We start from the raw sequence: 21,081 nt of genomic DNA, 5'->3' as shown, positions 1-21,081 counted from the left end.
ACACCATCCATGTACGGACTTGTGCATTAGCCCTTATTACAAGTTACCATTGCTTTTAATGTGAACTGCCAAGCGGATCAGATCTGAAAAAAGTGACTGCAGCACTGATTCAGCCTGGAATCTCACTCTCATTGTAACTTTAATGGGTGCATGGAAGTGCACTGACAATAAGTGACATCTTAAGAAGTCACCACTTTTCATCCCAGTTCTATGTCGAAGCTTCCATTGAAGTCATTTGGTTAAAGCTACCCCCCCCTTGTGCCCGTGTGCAAATGGACTCTAATACAGTTATTTTGGCACATTCTGGCATATATGCAAATGTATATCTGGATTACTGCGAGTTAGTTGCTGCTGCTGCTATAGTACCCTATAAGAACTTTTTCTTGGAAATCACCTTATAAGTCAAGAATCTCTTGAAGAAGATGGTTATCTAGAAAAGTGTCAGCCCTTGTGATTTTTATGTCATACAGTGCATGTATTTGTAAGTGTTGCTTCATAGTGCTGGTGGCTATGATCCCCCACCACAGGACGGTGTGTCATACGTGGTACGTGTGGTTTTCACAGGGAGCCTGAACCACAGATCTGCTTTCAGTGAGCTGCTGCTGAACTTTGTGTTCCATGAAACAGGACATAAAATAAACATAGCAAGCATCAGTATTCCAATATGGGGTGTTTGTGTTTATGTGTATAAGGACATATATATGTATTTAGTGTATGATGTATGACTGAATGTATGTGTGTATATAAGAGGGACCTAACATGAATGGTGGCTTTGAGGTTAAATGGCGGTGATTTTTTATATATATGCCTGTGGGTGGTCGTACTCTCCTCCCCTGGTCTCCCACAGCTTCCAGTCTGACGTTGTTTAGTGCCCATTGATCACTGCTTCATCCTGCTTCTAATATTAGTCTTCTCAGAGAGAACTGCCTGATCAGCCAATCACTGACTGAGGCAGAACAACATCAGTTACCTGTAGTAGTGACCTTCCCAAAGGTCCCCATACACCTTCAATAACCGATGGCTGAATATCAGTTAAATCTCTCTGCATGGCCGAGCGCTCCTGTGTTGTCTATGGGGAACGGAGGGGTAAGCCTGGCTGCGGCTTATCTCTTTCTGAACAGAGGAGTGAGCTGTGACTTTCCATCACAGCTGACTACTATCACCACAGACATCATCTGTTGGTAATGGCTTAGAAGCCCCCCCCCCCCCCCCCCTTGTATCCAGGTTAGAGCCTTCTTTCCATTGAATAGTTTTCCCCAATAAAGGTCTTATTTTGCTGGAATACTGCTGTTATATAGATCATCTTTACTTTACAAATACAAGTTTTTATCCGATTCCAACAACTCCTTCTGTATACATATATAAGAATGGATTTATTTGTATATACAGTATGGAGGAGATTTATCAAACTGGTGTAAAGTAGAATTGTCTCAGTCGCCCCTAGCAACCAATCAGATTCCACTTGTCAGTCCTCACAGATTCTTTGAAAAATAAAGGTGGAATCTGATTGGTTGCTAGGGGCAACTGAGACAATTCTACTTTAGACCAGTTTGATAGATCTCCCCCATGTGTACGTAAGAATTGATGTACATGTTTGTGTTTATTAGTCCAGTGAAACCTCTTCGGCCACCCAAACTTACATTGAAAAGGAGTCTTCTGTGAGAGCGGTCTCCTCAAAGAAAACGCTCACTATGCATTATATATGGTTGACTATGATGGATGAAATCTGGTCTGGATAACAGGGTGTTTTGGAGAGGTTTTTACTGTATTTGTACATATGACTATATTTGTGTATGTATACATGAATGTGTTTGTGTGTCTATGTAGGTTTTATTGTATTTATATCTGTGTGTATGAATGTTCGTATAAGTATATATGTGTACTTATGTATATGAATGTATTTGAATATGTATGTACAGATTTGTGTGCATATATACATTGGCACATGACTATAGTTGTGTGTGTGTGTATATACTGTGCACTTCTCTTTCTGGTTCACTGCTCTATTTGTCTTATTGCAGAAGACAGGCTTCATAGACTTATAACTGAGCCCATCCTTTGCAATTTGGAACAACTTTATTACATCTACAGTATCTATCTATTAGGGCTGGGCGATATGGCAAAAAAATAAAATCTCTATTTTTTTTCTTTTTTTTTTAAATTTTTTTGGACGATTCTAGATTTAAATCCTGATTTTTTTATTTTTTTTTATTTTTGCTAAATAAACAGAACATTTTTCTCCCTGCAGCGTCAGATACTATTTTAATGATGTTTGAGACAACTATATTGCTTTCCACTGTAACAGTACTCCTCCTGTGCCCCTATGTAGTAGACAACCCCCCTCTGTGCCCCATATAATTAGTTTTCCCAAATATGTGCCCTATGTACTCTATGCCCCCATATAGTATAGGAGATGTTCTTTGTTCCTCCATCTAGGTAGGGAGTAGTAGTGGAGGTATAGTGGATAAGGGGTGTAGTAGTACAGGTAAAGATGAGGAGTGTATTAGTAGTACAGGAACAGATGAGGGGTGCAGTAGTAGTAGTACAGGTAAAGATGAGGAGTGTATTAGTAGTACAGGAACAGATGAGGGGTGTAGTTGTAGTACAGGAACAGATGAGGGGTGCAGTAGTAGTACAGGTAAAGATAAGGGGTGTAGTAGTAGTAGTAGTACAGGTAAAGATGAGGGGTGTAGTAGTACAGGAACAGATGAGGGTCAGGGACATAGCTAAGAACATGGGGCCCCATGAAACCTTGGTGACTGGGGGGCAAGTATGGGGCACACTGGGGGGAGGGGGGGAAATGGGGCACACTGGGGGTAGGGGGGAGCAAGCATGGGGCACACTGGGGGGAGGGGGGAGCAAGCATGGGGCACACTGGGGGGAGGGGGGAGCATGCATGGGGCACACTAGGGGGGAGCATGCATGGGGCACACTGGGGGAGCATGAATGGGGCAGATCGGGGGGAGAATAGGGCAGACCTGGGGGAGCACGGGGCAGATCGGCGGGAGCATGGGGCTGACCGGGGCAGGAGGGAACATACTTGGTGTACCCGCTCTGCGCGGGCACACAACACCGGCACTTGCGCTCTCCTCCCGCACATACTCCCCGCAGCGGACCCGCTTCCATAGTGGGATGAATGTCATCTTCCGGCCGCACATGGAGGTCCGCGGAGGAGGCTGCAGATACTGAAGCATCGGGTGATAGTGTCGCTGCTGTACAGCTCCAGGTAACTGCAGCGACACGATCACCTGATGCTTCTGTATCTGCAGCCTCCTCCGGGGACCTCCATGTGCGGTCGGGAGGGAGCACGCGTATACGTCCGGCTATGGGGGCGGGGACATAGGACGCTGCTGGGCGCTCTGCATAGGCTGCTGGGTGCTCTCGCTCCTCAGGCTGTTTCAGTAGCTGGAGGATGCGAGCAGCCCGCGCGCCCGCATCTAATGATTTTTTTAGAAAATCGATTTTCCGAAAAAATCTAATTGATTCTCAAATTCTGGGCGAATTAATCAAATTAATTTGATTAATCGCCCAGCCCTACTATCTATCTATCTAAATGAAGGAGCATGTTGTCCTTTTGTTGTTAATCTGTATGGATCTGTGAACAGTGCCCCAGTAAGATATCCAAAGATGTATAAAGGACAACTTTTACTTCAACAAAAAAAAGAAAAGCAGCACAACCCTCCAAATTGGATTAGCAGCAGGGGGCCAAACTGAAAAAATCCCATTCAGAGGATCCCTCCAGCCTCAGAAATATCAAAGCAAGCAGCAAAACCCCAGATATGTAGCAATTGAAGATGGTATTTGTTCAGCAGATCATGTGTGAGGCTTAAGCACCATCTTCAGTTGGTTACAGATTTGGAGAGCGGCGGCTTGCTTTGATATTTCCGGAGCCTTCATTTAAAAGAGGTTATCCGTGGTTTGAAAAACATGGCTGCTGTCTCCCATAAACAGTGCTTCTTTTGGTCTCACTTAGTTGAAGGGGTTATCCAGCGCTACAAAAAACATGGCCACTTTCTTCCAGAGACAGCCCCACTCTTGTCTCCAGCTTGGGCGGGTTTCTTTGCTCAGTTCCATTGAAGTGAATGGAGCTTAATTGCAAACTGCACCTGAACTGGAGACAAGAGTAGTGTGGTCTCTGAAAGAAAGAGGCCATGTTTTTGTAGCACTGGATAACCCCTTTAAAGGATATGTGTTCCCTCCATATCGGGTACAGAGCTGCAGAGGGCATGAAACAAACAATGCCTTTCTTTGCTGATAGCCATTTGCAGAGTTATAAAATGTGCATACTTCCTTGGAAGCTGTCGGAGAAGGGATGCTGAGCCACAGCATGCAAACGTCCTCCCTTACCTCTCCTCTTCGGAAGGCTTAAAGGGGTTGTCCAGCGAAAATCTTTTTCTTTCATATCAACTGGTGTCAGAAAGTTATATAGATTTGTAATTTACTTCTATAAAGAAAATCTGAAGACTTCCCATACTTATTAGCTACTATATGTGCTGCAGGAAATGTTTTATTTTCAGTCTGACACAGTGCTCTCTGCTGACATCTCTGGCCAAGACAGGAACTGTGCAGAGCAGGAGAGGTTTTCTATGTGGATTTATAGAAAACCGAGATAGAGTTCCTGTCTCAGCCAGAGATGTCAGCAGAGAGCACTGTGTCTGACTAAAAACAAAACAACATTTCCTGCATGACATACAGCAGCTAAAGGTATGGGAAGACCTGAGATTTTTTAATAGAAGTAAATTACAAATCTAGATAACTTTCTGATATCAGAAACACAAAAAGATTTTCACTGGACAACTCCTTTAAGCCCCTATTACTCGGCTAGATGCCTAGCCTGATAAGCCGGATAAGCAAACACCGATCTAGTAATCACTTGGGGTATGTTCACACTGAGTAAATCAGGCAGAATTTATGTCACTTCTTTGAGTGGAGAGCGGTGGCAGTGGAGGAACGCGTGCTCTCCCATAGACAAGCTATAGCACACTGAGACAGGTGGGATTCTGCCTGATTTACTCATTGTGAACATACCCTTACAGAGCCTATGACTATTGTGCAGCAAGGGCTGTATATATATCCTTAGTCTGTGCAGCCCTTGACTTAAGTGTAAAATAACGTTATACATATCTGACCACACTCTGTTTTTCTCGAGGCTTCTGCACATCCCGTAGCTGCTGCTTGAATTTCAGAGCCGATGTCTGAAGTGACAGGCCGCTCCGACAATCACTGGCCGTTGTGCTGTCCCATCTCAAACAGTGATGGCTGAGTGCCCTGTTACTTCAAAGACCGGTGGCTGCGGGCAGAAGCTAGAAGAACACTGGGGAGCGTGGTCAAGTATGTATAACATGTATGATTATTAATATTATTTTTTTTACACAGTTCTCAGCCGTTGGCCACGCATCACTATTCTGTGTAATGATGCACGGTTGGCACAGGGAGGATGTGGGAAGAAAGAGGCATGCATGCTGTGGCTCAGCATCACTATTGTTGCACTTCAGCTTTCAAGGAAATTGCTAATTTTATAACTCTGCAGACGACCATCAGCAAAGACAAAGGCATCATTTGTTTTCTCTCTCTATCACCTATCTTCCTGTGTCTGCAACTCTGTACCTGGTATGGAGATGACAGATTTGCTTTAACAGCTCATTGTCTAGGTTATTGACCACCACTCTAGCCACAATGTTTTTAGAGCAATTTTTGTTAAGTGCTCCTTTAAGCCCTGGTTACATAGCAGATATTCACACATAATTTTGCAAAGAATCTGTGCAGAAATCTGTGTAAATTCTGTCTGCAGCCCACATCCAAGTGTAGCACACACAGCATGTACTGTTATTTTAAAATCTGCATTGCAAAATAATAAAAAAAAAAAAAAGTGTGCCAAGTAGCCACGACACAGATTAGCCCCAATGAATTGGGGGTAAATCCACATCCAAAACTTCACCAAAATCCACAGAATAAAAATGCATGGAAGAATAATGATTTAGATTTTTATTGTGGATTCTGATTCCCTTTTCTATATTAAGAACAGAGGAGGCTTCCATGTATTTAGGGTCAAAGAAACGTGACGCAGGAAGTCAGTAGAGGTTGGCAGCTAGACCTACATTTGTATTAGTTTCTATGCCCTAGACTAGCAGAGTTGTGTTGCTATATGTTCCCCCTGCTAGGGCAATGTTATGGGCTGGCGATGCCAATCCGCCAGCTTGTCTGGACCCTCAATGCCTCATTCATGTCAGTAGAAGCCACTTCCTGCATGTGCACACAAGGCCAGGTCTGTGCAAAGAAGGGAGGTACCTGAAGACTTTCCTACAGCAAGCAATGCAGGAGCAGCCAGGAAAAGTGTCAGAGGAAGACTTGATGATTCTGGAATTAACCCTTGTATAACCAGACGCAGTGTAGACATCAGTATCATACCTCTCTGGCTATATGTTAGCACGCAGCCCACGCTGTCTGTCATTTCCTGGTAGGGTGTAGGTTATCCTTCTTTGCAGTACTATGTCATTACCCTGAGCCTGCATTACAGAGAAGGGTCTGTCTCATGCGGTTAACTGCATAGTAAGTTTAGGAAATCCATTAGATTTTCCTAGGGGAGTAAGAATTCCCTCAACCCCCCACTACCTCACCCAGATTTACAAGACATCCCCGATGACAGAAAGCAGCAGCAATGTAGGGAATGCTAAAAGTTACTGCTCATAGACTGAGAATGATATATATATATATATATATATATATAAATGTGTGTGTGTGTGTGTATATATATATATATATATATATATATATATATATATCATATATATATATATATATATATATATATATATATATGATATATATATTAGTTTGTGCCCCTTATACCCATTACATTGGTCACCTGTTTCCGCAATCTGAAACGACATCAATGATTCATATTGATTTATAATGTCTCCAGCAGGTTTCCATAGTTTTTATAAGAAAAAATATTAGAGTAGACTATTCAATTCAGAAAAAAATAAAAACTTTTATGGTACATACTCTACCAGGGTGGACTAGGCAAAGGTTGCCAGTGGCAGGCAGTAGCTGTATGTAACATTCTCCGTGCCCTGTGCTATGTATAAAACATAATCTGGTTTGGCTTTATTCATATAGGTTGCTCATACCTAAAGCGAGACTTATACACTGAACAGTTGGTGTATTATATCTTGTGACCAATAAACTGATACCACATGGTGGTTGCGTCAGAATGAGCTCTAAGTGTGCAACATGTGCCAGTCATGGGTAGATGTGGTGACGTGAATGTCTTTGACCTTGGGCAGATTGTTGAGGTCTGGAGGTGCAGTGTCAGTATAACTAAAAGGACTGCACTTGTTGGCTGTTCCAGAACCTCAGTATCCGTATAGGAACACTAAATTGAACCATGGAGGGACACCGGACAGAAGATAACACTGTGTGTTTGACCCAGGTGGCTAATGTTAGGTGGCACATTTGGTATCCTAGGAAATATTTTCTAGCACAGCAGCAGGCAAGTAGGAAAGATTTCCAAACTAACCATTTAGTAGCCAAAGACAGGGGTGCCCCTGATGACCCTGTATCATTGCAGACAATGCCTTGCATGGGCCAAGGAAAGATTTTAGTGGACCTTGAAAACATGACAGAAGGGTCTAGAGTGACCTGCCCCATGTCCTGCTGAGACACATGGATTGCCAAGTCTGCATCTAGGGTAAGATGCATGAAGATGTACCACACAGATGCACCATTGGGGTTCTACTGGCAAGTGGTGCCAGTGTCATGGTCTGGGGAGCATTTTCCTTGCAGGGCTTGGATTGTGGGTCATCATACCACAATCCTTAAATGGTGAACAGTATAAGGAGGCCTTCCCCCAAGTACAGTGCCATCTTTCAACCGAAAAGTGCTCCATGTCAACTCAAACCACTAGGGAGTAGTTGCGGAAAACACAATTAATTCTTCTCACTGTGTTGGCCCCCAAACTCACTAGACTGTAACCGAGTTGAATATGTTAACGCAAACAACATAATACTTTAATACTTACCTAGTCCCTGTTCCCACAATGCATGGAGTAGCTCTTTCTTCAGACCTGTACCCTAGAAGCAGCAGATACAGGTTCCAGGGCAGGCATGATTTCGTCACAACCAGTGTTAGGGTCCCATCTTGGTGCCTCATAGGGTGTAGGCCTGAAGTGCCACAGTTCCCTGGTCCACCATGCCATGTGGCTGCATCTGCAGGAGAATGAAGGTGCAGTAAAGGGTGGCAGTTGCCTGGAGATTCAGGGCACTAGGTTAGGGTCCTTTTACACGCACCGATAAATCGTTTAATCGCTCATTTAGTAAACAACAAATGATGATTTTTTTTTTTCTTTTAAACGATAGGTCTTTACATGAAAGGATAAATTGCTATGAAAAGTGGTTAATGCAATTGTAATTACGATCAAATTGTTCGCTTAAATTCAAGCAATTTAAATTTAATTTTTTGCACTATTATTGTCCCATGTAAAAGGCCCTTTAGAAACCCAGGGCTTCTTTAAACATTTCTAAGTGCAAGTGTCTGTTCAAGTGTATAAAGCCATATGCTAATAAAAATATATTCCCAAAGCTGGTTTCACTCATATGACCCTTTATGAAATATGGATGCCTATTTAGTGACCATAAAACGGATGCACAAAATTGTCCGCACTACGCTGGTGTGAAACCAGCCTTAGACCAGTCGCCTCATTGTGGTTACATATGGCTGCCAATGTCCTCAGCATTACCTTATAGTCTGATACATATTCTGTATACAGCAGAGACTCTAGAAGCTCATCACCATAATGAGACTGACCACCAGTTACATGGAGACGAACATACTGCCTGGGAAGCTCAGCCTATTGCTTTGTTCCTAGGCAGTAGATTGCTAAACAGTGTATTTACTATCACTGGGCACAGTACCAGTATGTGCTAAGCCCCTTAAGATGTATTGTAGAACTACTGGAATTGGTATTCCCGTAAAACAAGCAATTATGTGAATACAATACAGGCAGAACTGTCATTGAGGATTCTCACAAGAACGTATTTTCTTTGCATAAAGGGTTTCCTTGTACTTTTCGGAGGAAATAAACAGTTTAAAAATGTGATTGTACTTCCTCTTTCTGACATACTTTCACTTCTTGTGTGAGTTCACAGAGAGCAGATAGATTGTATGGCCTGCAGCCACGTCGCCCTATCCACCCACATCTAATGTGAATGGTGATCTATACCATGCAGAATTTATTTATCCTTAGGGATGGTCTTGCCAAATAGAAGGGACCATATACGTACAGAATAAATAAACAGATAATACCTTACACAAGAATCGGGTGTAGCTCAGGGTCTACTCTTGGCAAGAAGGCAGCTTATTAGGAAGGAGATACTTATTAACCCCCAATTCATGCATAGATTGTTCTGCCCTACAGAGGTTTTCTCATCATATACATTTCAGGTGTCCCTTTGTTTTATTTAGCCAAGCAGCAGCCACTACAGAGCAAAAGTTGTAATATGTGAATGCCATTCAAATGTATTTCTGTCTCTTGGAGGGCATCCAATCTAACCGAGGGGGGCCCATCTAAATGACTTAAAGGGGTTCCAGCATTAGAAAAACACTTTTTCTTCAGAGACAGAACCACTCTTTTCTCCAGTTTGGGCGGGGTTTTGCAACTCAGTTCCATTGAAGTGAAGTATAAACCAGACCTGAACTGGAGACAAGAGTGGTGCTGTCTCTGAAGGAAAGTGGCCATGTTTTTCTAACACTGGATAATCCCTTTAATTGGTCATATGGACAGGAGTCGGGGAAAAAACCCTTTAATAATTAAAAAAAATGAAATACATTTTCTTATTATGAACAATACTATAGACAATGATGACCCTTAAGCTTATTTTCATAGGAGCCATTCTCTTCATTCTGGTGGATGCCAAATCTTGCCATGATCTCACCACTGATCTTGCATTTACATTATCCACTATACCCCATTGTAAAAAAAAGTCCTTTCTGCAGGTAGAGGGCCATCAGTCGTCTAAAATTTGCTATACGGTGAACCAGGACTTCTAGGTAGTTGAGTAGAACTTGCACCCACCTGAACTCTGCACCTGAGGGGCCTACAGACCCCATAAAATAAGAGATAAAAGTCATGCTATGCCGAGCACCGGCAACCGCAGGAAGGTTGTGGTCTCAATTATAGCCTCTGCACCTGGACTTCAGGATACGCCTAAGCAAGGGGTGGTTTAATTTTAATGTCTTCTACCTTATGTGAACTCCTTGGGTTGATATCCTTCCCTAACAGGGTAATTTTTGTGTGGCTCAAGATGCAATTCAGTAAAAAGTAAAAGTCATCTTAGAAATAAGTTGACCTCAGTATTCTTCCACGACTGACCCCTGCCCTCTAATTACCAAGTGAATCATCAGACTGCTGTCCGGGATTAGAAGCAGCTTCACCATAGGGATGGACCGGAGTGGTGATCACACCCTATAATGAAGTGAAAAGTAATTCCGGTCCTGGATGTCGTACTGTGGCAGGAGAACGCAGGAATATATAGAATTCTATTCTTGGTCGTCTACACGGAAATAGATGGGCTCTTTTTAAGCCTTCAGGCTAATTACTTATAAGGAATGGTTCATGCTCTAGATAACTCTCATTCTGGGTATTCTTGAAGTCACTCATGGCCTCAGCACCTTTTGTTGCGTCTTTGTGTTTATATTTATACTTATTGATCGCTTGCCGCTCTCTTTATATCCTATCATCTTGATTTCTCTCCTGTGACCTTTCCACAAATGTCTTTAATGTATCACATTTTCTTTTCTAGCTGTATACACAATGACTTCAGTATTGCGCATTTTTTTTGCCATCAATAACTTTTGGAATATATTGTAAATCCACATAGGGCGTCATTTAAATGGACTGGACAAAAACAATAGCTGTTTTTTTCCCCCCTATATACTGCTCAGCTATTGTTAAAGGGGTACTCCGGCGAAAATATTTTTCTTTCAAATCAGAACTAATATAGATTTGTAATTTACTTCTATTTTAAAAATTACTTATCAGCTGCTGTATGCCCTACAGGAAGTGGTGTTTCTTTTCATTCTAACACAGTGCTCTCTACTGCCACCTCTGTCCGAGACAGGAACTGTCCAGAGTAGTAGCAAATCCCCATAGTATACCTCTCCTGCTCTCCAGACTAGAAAGATTACACCACTTGCTGCAGGACATGCAGCAGTCGATAGGTATTGGAAGATTGGAGATTTGTAAATAGAACTAAATCACAAATCTATATAACTTTCTGAAACCAGTTAATTTGAAAGAGATTTTTTTTCCCCCAGAGTACCCCTTTTATACATTGTGTGGTAATACAGGTCGTGCTCTTGACTTGACAAGGGTGGCAGTGTTTTGGAAAAAAGAGTGCAGCGTGGAATAAAGCGCACAGCCAAGTACTTCTCCGGTATGTATCTAACAATTGGTAGTGATCTGAACACCCTGACCATTTGGAACTTTTCATATGTCTCTAGGACATATCAAAAGTATTTTTTTTAAGTGATTGTGCCCATTTAATGGTGGTTTTACACTTATGGTGGAGGCTTCACCAGGTGCTTCTCTTGCAGGTTACCTTAAAAATACTTGTCATGCCATAATATTTTCTCTGCTAAAATGCTGCAAACTTGGCAGAACCCAAAAGTCAGTGGGGTTGTTGGGTGTCTCCGGCGTAGTGGATCTACCAGCACCATGGTGTTGCTTGAGAATAAAAAGGGTTTTATTTCCAAAAACATTTAGAGTATAATTGTAGATATGCTATGATATGACATCAAATCTGACTGATGGTGCCAATGCAGCCATTTTTCATGGTGGACATGGTATACTAGCAGAGTTTCAAGAGCATATCTATTGCAAAGCAGGCTCTATGCCAAGGGATCTAGGGAATTAAGGCTGTGTTAGGGTATGTTCACACTGAGTTAAAGCGGTGGACATGTCAATCCTTTGAGCAAAGAGCCGCAGAGAGAGGAGGCATGTGCGGCATCCCGTTGACACACTGAGGCAGGCGGGAATTTCGCTGCTTTTCCTCAGTGTGAACATACCCGTACAAGGCACAATAATGAGGAGCAGGCAAGCTCCCTCCTGTCAGGTTAGCGCTTGCTTCCCCCTTGTTCCCCACTGGCTGCCTGTGCTATTACATGCAAGTGGGGAGCAGCGGGAGGGACGGCCTGATCGATCCTTAGATTGTTTGGGCTGCCCATTACATGACATGATTGTGCTTTTCAGCTTAATTCCATTGAAGTAAATGAAGCTAAATTGCAATACCACACACAACCTAGGGACAGGTGTGAATCTGTTTTGTAAGAAAGTAGCTGCGCTTTTTCTAAATCTGGATAACCCCTCAACCCCTTTGTCTGGTTGATTTTGTAGCCCTACTGTCTAGATTGATGAACATCAACCTGTGGCACACCAACAAAAAACAGCAACTCCCACCATGCCCTGCCTGTTAAGGACTACTGCTGTAGATAGTAAAATCTTTACTGTCTGTCTGCTCCTAGCATCCCTACTCACCTCCCTCTTCTGCCACTTTCAGGCATGGTTAAGTAAAATTGCGAAGGATTGGTGTTGACTCACATTACAAAATCTGAATATTTTTGGCTGTGAAAGACCTAAAATATGCTGTGCTATGTGTTATGTTGTTTATGGCGTGTACTGAAGTTGCTTACGTTGCACTTAGTATTATCAGCTCGGCTCTCCGTTTTAGAGCGATATGGACTTTCTCAGAAGCAAAACTCAGATTTCCTAAACAAACAGATACCGAGACTGAGATCACACAACATTTATATGTATTGTATAACGCTTTCCAAATGAAATGCTACAGTCGTATCCATAAAGTGAAAAAATTAATTCACTCCCTCCCTCATATAGCCCGAGAGACCCTAAAATACAGCACTGCTTTCTAATCTAGTAGCCCACTGACCCAGCACACATCAGACTTCATAAAGTAGAGGTCATTTAGTGCTTCCTGGAGTAAGGGGGAGGACGCTTGTGGTTCAAAAAGGCAATGCAATGGTGTATGGGGTCTTGCACTTAGGACCAGATGTCATTCTCCGTTCCAGCACACAAGAGAGAAGATGTTGAGCTCTTAGTGGAGACCTAAATGGGCCAATCCTTAAATTGTCCATATCCCCAGGGACTGAGCCTTTTAGCTGTAGTTTAGGAAGGGATTCAACCTGATGAGATGGAATTTGGTCCTCAGCGATCTGACGTCAGTGTTTATTTGGCTGATGTCATTAGGTTAATGACTTAATGGGGTGAGCTATCGTTGGTGGATACAACCCTTAACTTATCCGCATGGTTTATGAATCTATAGGCACACCCAAGAAGGCTAATTTATTCCATATTGCTGTACACATAGGTGGAGATTTATTGAACATGGTGTAAAGCAAAGCTGGCTCAGTTGCCCCTAGCAACCAGTCAGATTCCACCTTTCATTCCTCACAGACTCTTTGGAAACTGAAAGGTGGAATCTGATTGGTTGCTAGGGGCAATTAAGACAGTTTCACTTTACACCATGTTTGATAAATCTCCCCCCTTATGTTTCCTTTGACAGTCTGTTTGTTCTATAGTGTATACTCACCTTAAGGGGTTATCCCAAGATTGCAATTCATGACCTGGGGTTCCCATGTGAATGGAGCATCAGTCGAGCATGTTCAACCAGTGCTCCATTTACATGGAGGACCTTCATTCTCGTCATCAGACACCTTTTCAATGAGACATTTATGAATTATCCTGTGAGTAGGTGGTAACTTGTAATCTTGAGGTAACCACAGCCTTAAGGCCCTATTACTCCAAGCGATTATCGGCTGCATTTGGCCGAATCGCTTGGTGTAATGCCGAAATGCACAATGTCAGATGTTCGTTGTCTTTCAACATGTTGAAAGAAAATGATGCAGATAGCGACGGTCTGCATCGAATAAGAGCAGCGGCAGCAGACCGCCCCTATCTCCTATGGCCAATGTAAAGATTGTCTGGTTAGCCCCCCCCCCGTTGGCAGTGGGGAACAACGCGCTTGCTTGTTCCTTTAATATTGGCCTGTGTAATAGGGCCTCCTTTAGTTAATCTATGGCTGTGTTTCTACAGAGCTGACTATTTTGATTTACGTAGAGGAAGTGTCATTATTACATTGCACAGTAAAGTGATTTGAGAAATAGTTAGGCGTGTGTCTGCTGAAAAGCTTGTTAAAGGGAATGTTTCGCTTAGATTTTTTTTACTGATTAGAGACAGGTACTAAGACCTTTTTATTTTTCTAATCTGTTTCTATATTTTTTTTAGTTTTTTTTTATTTTTCAGTCATTATTGTGGTGGCAGCCATCTTTCCTGAGCTGTTTTTAAAAGCATTTAGCGATGTGCTTTACAGCATGTCCGCTATAGAGGTAGGATCTGTCCTATATATATGAATGGGAATCATAACTGAGCTTACTCTGTGACCTTTGAAGAGGAAATTTCACAGGGAGCTGCTATTATCTTAGGGCCCTATTACATGGAGCGATGATCTGCAAAATCGGGACCATTTGACAGATTATCAATCCGTGTTATAAAGATAGCGATAGAACAATGAAATGATCATCAGCTGATCGTTGTTGCTTATTCCAGCCTGAAAAACATCGGCTGCTACATGCACATTGCTGTTAGACGTAGCCAATGACTGATGACTGTGTAGAGAAAAATAATGACTTATACATACCTGTCCACACTTGGTCCTGCATGGTCCCTGTAGCTGCCACTGGAACTTCTGACCTTGTCTCTAAAGTGAAAGGTTGCTCAGCCAATTACTGGCCGAGGGGGGGACCATTGTGACCAGTGATTGGCTAATTTACCGTTCACTTCAGTGACTGGCTCTGAAGTTCTAGCATCAGCAGCGGGCAGAAGGCGAGGAGAACATAGGGAGCGTGGACATGTATGTATAAACTTTATTATTTTACACTTTTAAAGGTGGCACGGACATCGCTAATGATCTATATACAGCCTTTGCTGCACAATTATTGAGCCGTGTAATAGGCTCAGTGCAGTAGGGGTGATCTAGTAGATTGGCGCTTGCTTACATTAGTGATCGGGCCATGTAATATGGCCCTTACACTGGTGCTATCTATCTACAGGTGCTACAGTAATTCTGTGCAGATCACTTTACAGCAGTCTCTTCTTATCACCTCACACAGAACAGAAAGTCCCAGCTTAGACCTAGTGGTGAGAACGGAAACTGCAAGATTTCAGAATCCTTTAAAAATGTAGACCGTAAAATAGAAAATTTTGAAAAAAAATCCCAAATAATTCATGAATATGTTTAACATAACCTATTGTTTAATTAAGATTTTTATTTTCTGATGATACATTTCCAGTAGCAAAGAGCAGAATAATGAATGCTGCTCCTGGAAGTGAAAGGATAAATTAATAATGAACTCCCTTGCTGTTTAGGTTAATCCCTATACATCACTCAGGCCCAGTTAATTGATTTATATATTTCCAGGAGGAATAATAGAGAAAACGGCACATAGTTTTAGGAGAAGATTATCCAGCTAGTCTGTAAAAACCACATGTAGCTGAAAATTGTGAACATTTGCATTACTAAGGGTCAGTACCGCTGTGCCTCAAGGTTATAAGAATACATTATAGCAGTATGTGGTGTGAAGCTGTCTGGGTATTCTCTTCAGGTAGGTTGCCTCTTTAGGCTATTTATAGATAGTATATAATACCGCTGTGCTAAAGCTCTCTGTTTTCTTTGCATTGTAAAGGTCATAGGATATGTCACCAGTTGTCCCATGCTGATTTGCAATAAAAGAGCACCGTGCAGTCAGACTGCGGCTGTTAATAGCAACATTATCACCATCATCATCATCATCCTTATTAGTAGTTTAGATTTTACATGATATATTAGTACGTGGTGCCTTACAGTAAAATTAAAGTGACCCTCAGCTTCCTGCTTGCTAAGAATAATTTACTTCAAATAATGTGCAGCCTTTGTTTAGCGTGTAGTTTGTTCTGGAAATCACCATTCTCTGCACTGCTTCCTGCTGAGCTTGTGATACTTGTTCTTATAAACCGCAGCCAATCAGAAGAGGCAGAGCTGGGCGGAGGGAGGGTGGAGCTGTCTGAACCAATGAGAAATCAGGAGGTTGTCTAAGACCACCTCACACACTCTGTAGCTATACTGTAGTCACAGATCACAGCTCGGCCAAATGTAGCTGAGCTAAAAGCTGTCAAAAATATGTTATAAATAAACAAGCCAATAAATAAATAGCAAAATGCACATCGCCTACTGGTACTGATTAATATATAATTTTTAAGACTATGACTGGACAGTCACTTTAATGCAAATGATAATAGGGGGTTTACATCCTTAGGATGTGGGCAGTCATGTGGATGTATCTACTTTATTGTAGGACTGCTTGTTTGCTAATCCAAGCAGACACGGAAGGCCTTGGGGCATCATATGGGAAATAACAAATACAAGAAAGACTGTAGGGGAGAGTAGAGAAGTGTCTGCTGAGTGACTGGGTGATGGTTTGTCATAGCACCTTGGTTGCAACTTACCATCTCCAGTTCCAATGAATTATATCAGTGCTGCTGGCTTTCCTGATAATCTTGCTATGCTTACTGGGGTCTGTAAGGGGTCAGGGAGAATTATTACACTGGATGGAACTAGAAGCCTCCAAGGAAAGCTGTGACCTTTAGTTGCAAAACAACTAAAGGCCAGATCTTTGTTTAAATAATGTTTTAGGGTCCATTCACACGTGCAGTCTTTTCAGACTCATGTTTTCATCTTGCATGTTGTGTCTTTTCTTATGAGTTTGAAGCCTAAAGCAAACATAAGTAAACTAAAAACATGCAGCAATAAACCTGCTGCAAATACTGTCCATTCAAATGTAGCCTTAGGGTCTGTTTAGATGTTGGCCGCAGGTGTGCAAAGGAGCCTCGATCAGCGAGATTGGCGCTTGTTAGCAGTGCCTTTACATGGCACAACAAATCAATGGGCCTGGGCTGCACGAATGATCCTTGTATTGTTTGTGCAGCCTGGGAAACTGATAGCACAGATGTGCCCGAGAACAGTAAATTTAAAAGATTGCTCTAAAGACCCGATCAGCCAAGAATCGGGCATTTTCCCCGTCCTCGGCTGATCAGTGTCAATTTTACATAGGCCGAATATCAGCCGTAGGAGTGTTTCTAGCAACGCTCCTGGCCCATAATCGGCCTGTGTAAAAGGTCCTTATGTGACAACATATCCTAGCTATATCCCATCAGATACTATGGCGGGTATACCTTCTTATAGGAAATGGGATGTAGGATACCAGTACTTTATTATCCTAAATTATTACTGCATTAGTAAACCCTGCAGCTCTCCTAACCACAACTTTCCTACAGATCCCCCATATGACCATATATTGAGGTTAATGATACCATTTACTATCTAAACATAGCAGACACCACAGAAACATTTATTACACCACATCATTTGCTTTTGCTGCTTTTTAACTATACTCTTAGTTGTTTGTTTAGTTGTAGGCAGTGAATTATCTAAAAGTTCCCATACACATTAGAGCTAAAGCTTTGGGTGTCCAGACTGGATGGGAATTTTGCAGCAGCTAGAGGGCAGAAGATTCCCCTTCCCTGTATTAGAGAGACATTGTCTAAACCCACCAATTTGTCTAGTGTGTATGGAGCCTCCTGAATCTTCCTGGACAAATGAAGTGGTGGAGAGTTGGGTATGTTGGCTTTCAAGTCCCTGATCCTTATATTTTTGGGCGAGAGGATTATGTGACCATACAGAGCACTCGTGTTTAGGGTATCTAGAAAGATTGATGTCAACAAATGTTGGAGGTGTATGGCCACCTTAAAGGGGTACTCTGTTAAAGGAAAAAAAAACTTTTTAAATCAACTGGTATCAGAAAGTTATACAGATTTGTAAATTACTTCTGCACACTTTGAGAGCAGTAGCAAATCCTTATAGCAGGATTCTATAAAGATCTCCAGACTGGAAAGAATACACCACTTCCTGCAGGACATACAGCAGCTGATAGGTACCAGAAGATATATATTTTTTTTAATAGAAACAAATCACAAGAAAAGTGGCACCAAGACATGTGGAGGCTTATATTCTGAGATGCAGGATGTGCAAAATAACTCTCTCTCTCTCTTCACCTTTAGCAAGTCAGCGACTCCAGACACCCCCAGAAAGAGACTTAACCTATATCTAGACAGCTTTTTTAAGTTATTAAATCCCCAGTCATGTCCTAAGGCTTCTTAATAGTCAAAAAATTACTCTGTCAGGTTAGCTCCACACATACTGTATCGCAGCGGACTTTCTGCTGCGGATCCGCAGCAGATTTGACTAAATGTATGAACGCCGCATCAAATCTGCACCATCAAATCTGCTGCGGATCCGCAGCAGATTTGACAGTGCGGATTTAATTCTGTGTTCATTCATTTAGTAAAATCTGCTGCAGATCCGCAGCAGAAAATCTGCTGCAGTACGGTACGCGTGAAGCTACCCTTAGGGTACAAACACACGGCGTATATGCTGCGTATTTACTACTGCGATACGCAGCAGATTAGATCTAAATAACTGAACACAGCATCAAATCTGCTGTGTATCTGCTGCGTATACGCTGTGTGTGTGTGTTTGTACCCTTAAGGTGACCTCAAAGAGCTGCTTTGCATGTCCCACTTCCTAAGGTGCATGTTATAATTCATGTAGGTGTTTCTACCTAGGTACAGGTGTTTCATCCCTTTGCCTAGACACAGGTAGTCATTTACATAGAGGATGGGAGGGACCCTAGCCGTGATAAAATGTTGCATCTTTTCGATGTGGCTTGATACTATTCTAAGTAACCATACACAATAGGGGGTTCTGTTGCCCCCATCCCATTTGTATGTAGTGCATTCTTTTTCTAACATTTCAGCAGCTATGGAGACCAAATCCCCTTCACATTGGCTGCCTCTTTGGTATGACTTCTCTCTGGCACACAAGTGACTGTGAGAAAAAGACAGAATTGTCTGACAAAGGGGAAAAGAGAGTACATTCTTGTATACTAGGTGGCTTTGTGTATGTAGTTTTAGGCATATAGTTTTATTACAGTTCTCTTGTCACTTTTACCCCACCCAGGCCATACGTGGTTGCATGAGGACTATGAAAAGACCTATCCGAGTTACCGAAGAACAACAACATTATATATATAATTTTTTTTTTTTTTTTTCTAGCAAGGCTCCAGGAATATTTCACCAAAGAAAGTGCAAACTGTTCTCTAATTGTGCCCCCTCCTTCTTTTCAAGCATGGGTGACCACCACAACTGCTTGAAGTTCTGGGGGGGTCATGCAGTCAGTGTCTTTTGTTACACATAGTGAGAGCTGTCATGTCCTAGCAGTAGAATTCCTGTGCAAGCGAGCGAAAGAGGCTGAATCTTAGCCCGCAGGGTAACACGACTGTACGGATAAACATCTCCCGGTGAATAGGATGATACAAGGAGGCAAGAGCAAGACCACTCGGCGCGTGAACCTCAGTCAGACTTTTAAGAATAACCAGCACGGGCAAATCTCTTGTCTGTAAATTGATACAATTGTGGCATTAGTGTACTTTAGATGCCAACACTGTGACAGCTCATGGAGAGGGCATTCGTCAGAGATATAAGGTTTACTGGACATCATGGACGAATCAGGAGGATATGGCAATCGGATGAGAAGTTGTGGAGAAAACTGACTTATTAACGTCCATATACATCCATGAGATGTGTTGGTGACGTATTTGATGTCTCTGAAGGGCACAGTTGGGAAGCATGATTCAGCAAGTGGGCACAGTTTATTGTTTTGTATTTCTTTTAATTTGTAATTTAATTGGAAGTAAAGGGAACCTTATCCCAATGCCTTTATAATGGGGTCTGATATTTGTGGTTGCAAGAATAAAGCTGATAGCTGCCCTTTTACTACTGTCAAAGGCCTGGAAACACCAATGGTACTTCTATAGAGGTAATATATACAGAGCATTTATTATCCGTTTCAACCTGGAACTGCGGCGTAACAGATCTTAAAGGACAACTCCGTCCAAAATGCATTTTTTATTATTATTATTATTATTATTATTATTATTATTATTATTATTACATAGGCAATGTTAGACAAATTCCTAATGTACACCAATTATGGGAAATGCACATATAGTGCTATTTCCCTCAATTTAGTAGATCAGGCAGGCTTCAATTTCTCTAAAAATAAAAATGTGATGTCTCGACTCTGAAGGGTCCAGCAGGGGGCGCAGTATATGTAGAAATTACATGTAAAACTTGTCATTTTTTAAATGGAATTTCCATATATACTGCGCCCCTGCTGGATCCTTCAGCTATAGACCGGGTCGTGATGTCACAAGCCTGCCTGATGTACTAAATTGAGGGAAATAGCACTATATGTGCATTTCCCATAAGTAGTGTCTAACTTTTCTTTTGTAATAACATATTAAAAATACGTTTGGCCGGAGTTCTCCTTTAAAGAGGTTATCCCACAATTATCATTTATTAGCAATACACAGGATAGATAGAGATAAATGTCTGATTGCTAAGGACCTCACTTGGGGGACCCAGCTTCCTAACTCCCCTTCATCCTCGTTTCTCTTTACTGCAGGAGGAGTTTTAGTTAAGGTCAATCTTGTGAGGGGTGAAATAAAGATCTTAGCGCTATATTCAGTGGCTCTGTCAGTCCCTTACAATTTGGATGGAGCGGCACTGGCTCAGCTGCATCTCATTGCAAGCTTCTTACTGCAGTCATGCAGGGACAGGGTGCTCAGGTCTCCCATTCTAGTGATTCATGAGGGTTCTGCTGGTAGGGGCCGCAGCAATTACACATTTATAACCTATTCTTTGGATATGTAATAAATGTCAATTGTGCAAAAACTCCTTTAAAAGCAATCATGCTGCATTCTCACTGACTGGGCTGCTCAGCAGTGGAAACAAGGGGAGCACTGTCTGCACTAGGAGAACAATGCGAACATTTACAGTACTGCAATATAACATTGGTGCTATGTAAATAACAAGGTAACCTGTGTCTAAATGTAACCCTATAGGCTTATTAGAACCAT

The 21,081-nt window shown here is 42.1% G+C and overlaps 1 protein-coding gene across 2 annotated transcripts in view; it reads left to right on the top strand.

Moving 5' to 3' along the window:
* Positions 1–21,081, top strand: part of ARHGAP4 (Rho GTPase activating protein 4) — an 86,324-nt gene that overhangs the window by 17,576 nt on the left and 47,667 nt on the right. The gene's annotated exons all lie outside the window — the stretch shown is intronic.

The sequence above is a fragment of the Dendropsophus ebraccatus genome, chromosome 10 (assembly GCF_027789765.1).
Source record: "Dendropsophus ebraccatus isolate aDenEbr1 chromosome 10, aDenEbr1.pat, whole genome shotgun sequence".
NCBI lineage: Eukaryota > Metazoa > Chordata > Amphibia > Anura > Hylidae > Dendropsophus > Dendropsophus ebraccatus.
Note: the sequence above shows the minus strand (reverse complement) of the source record. Positions and strands in the feature narration are given on the sequence as shown.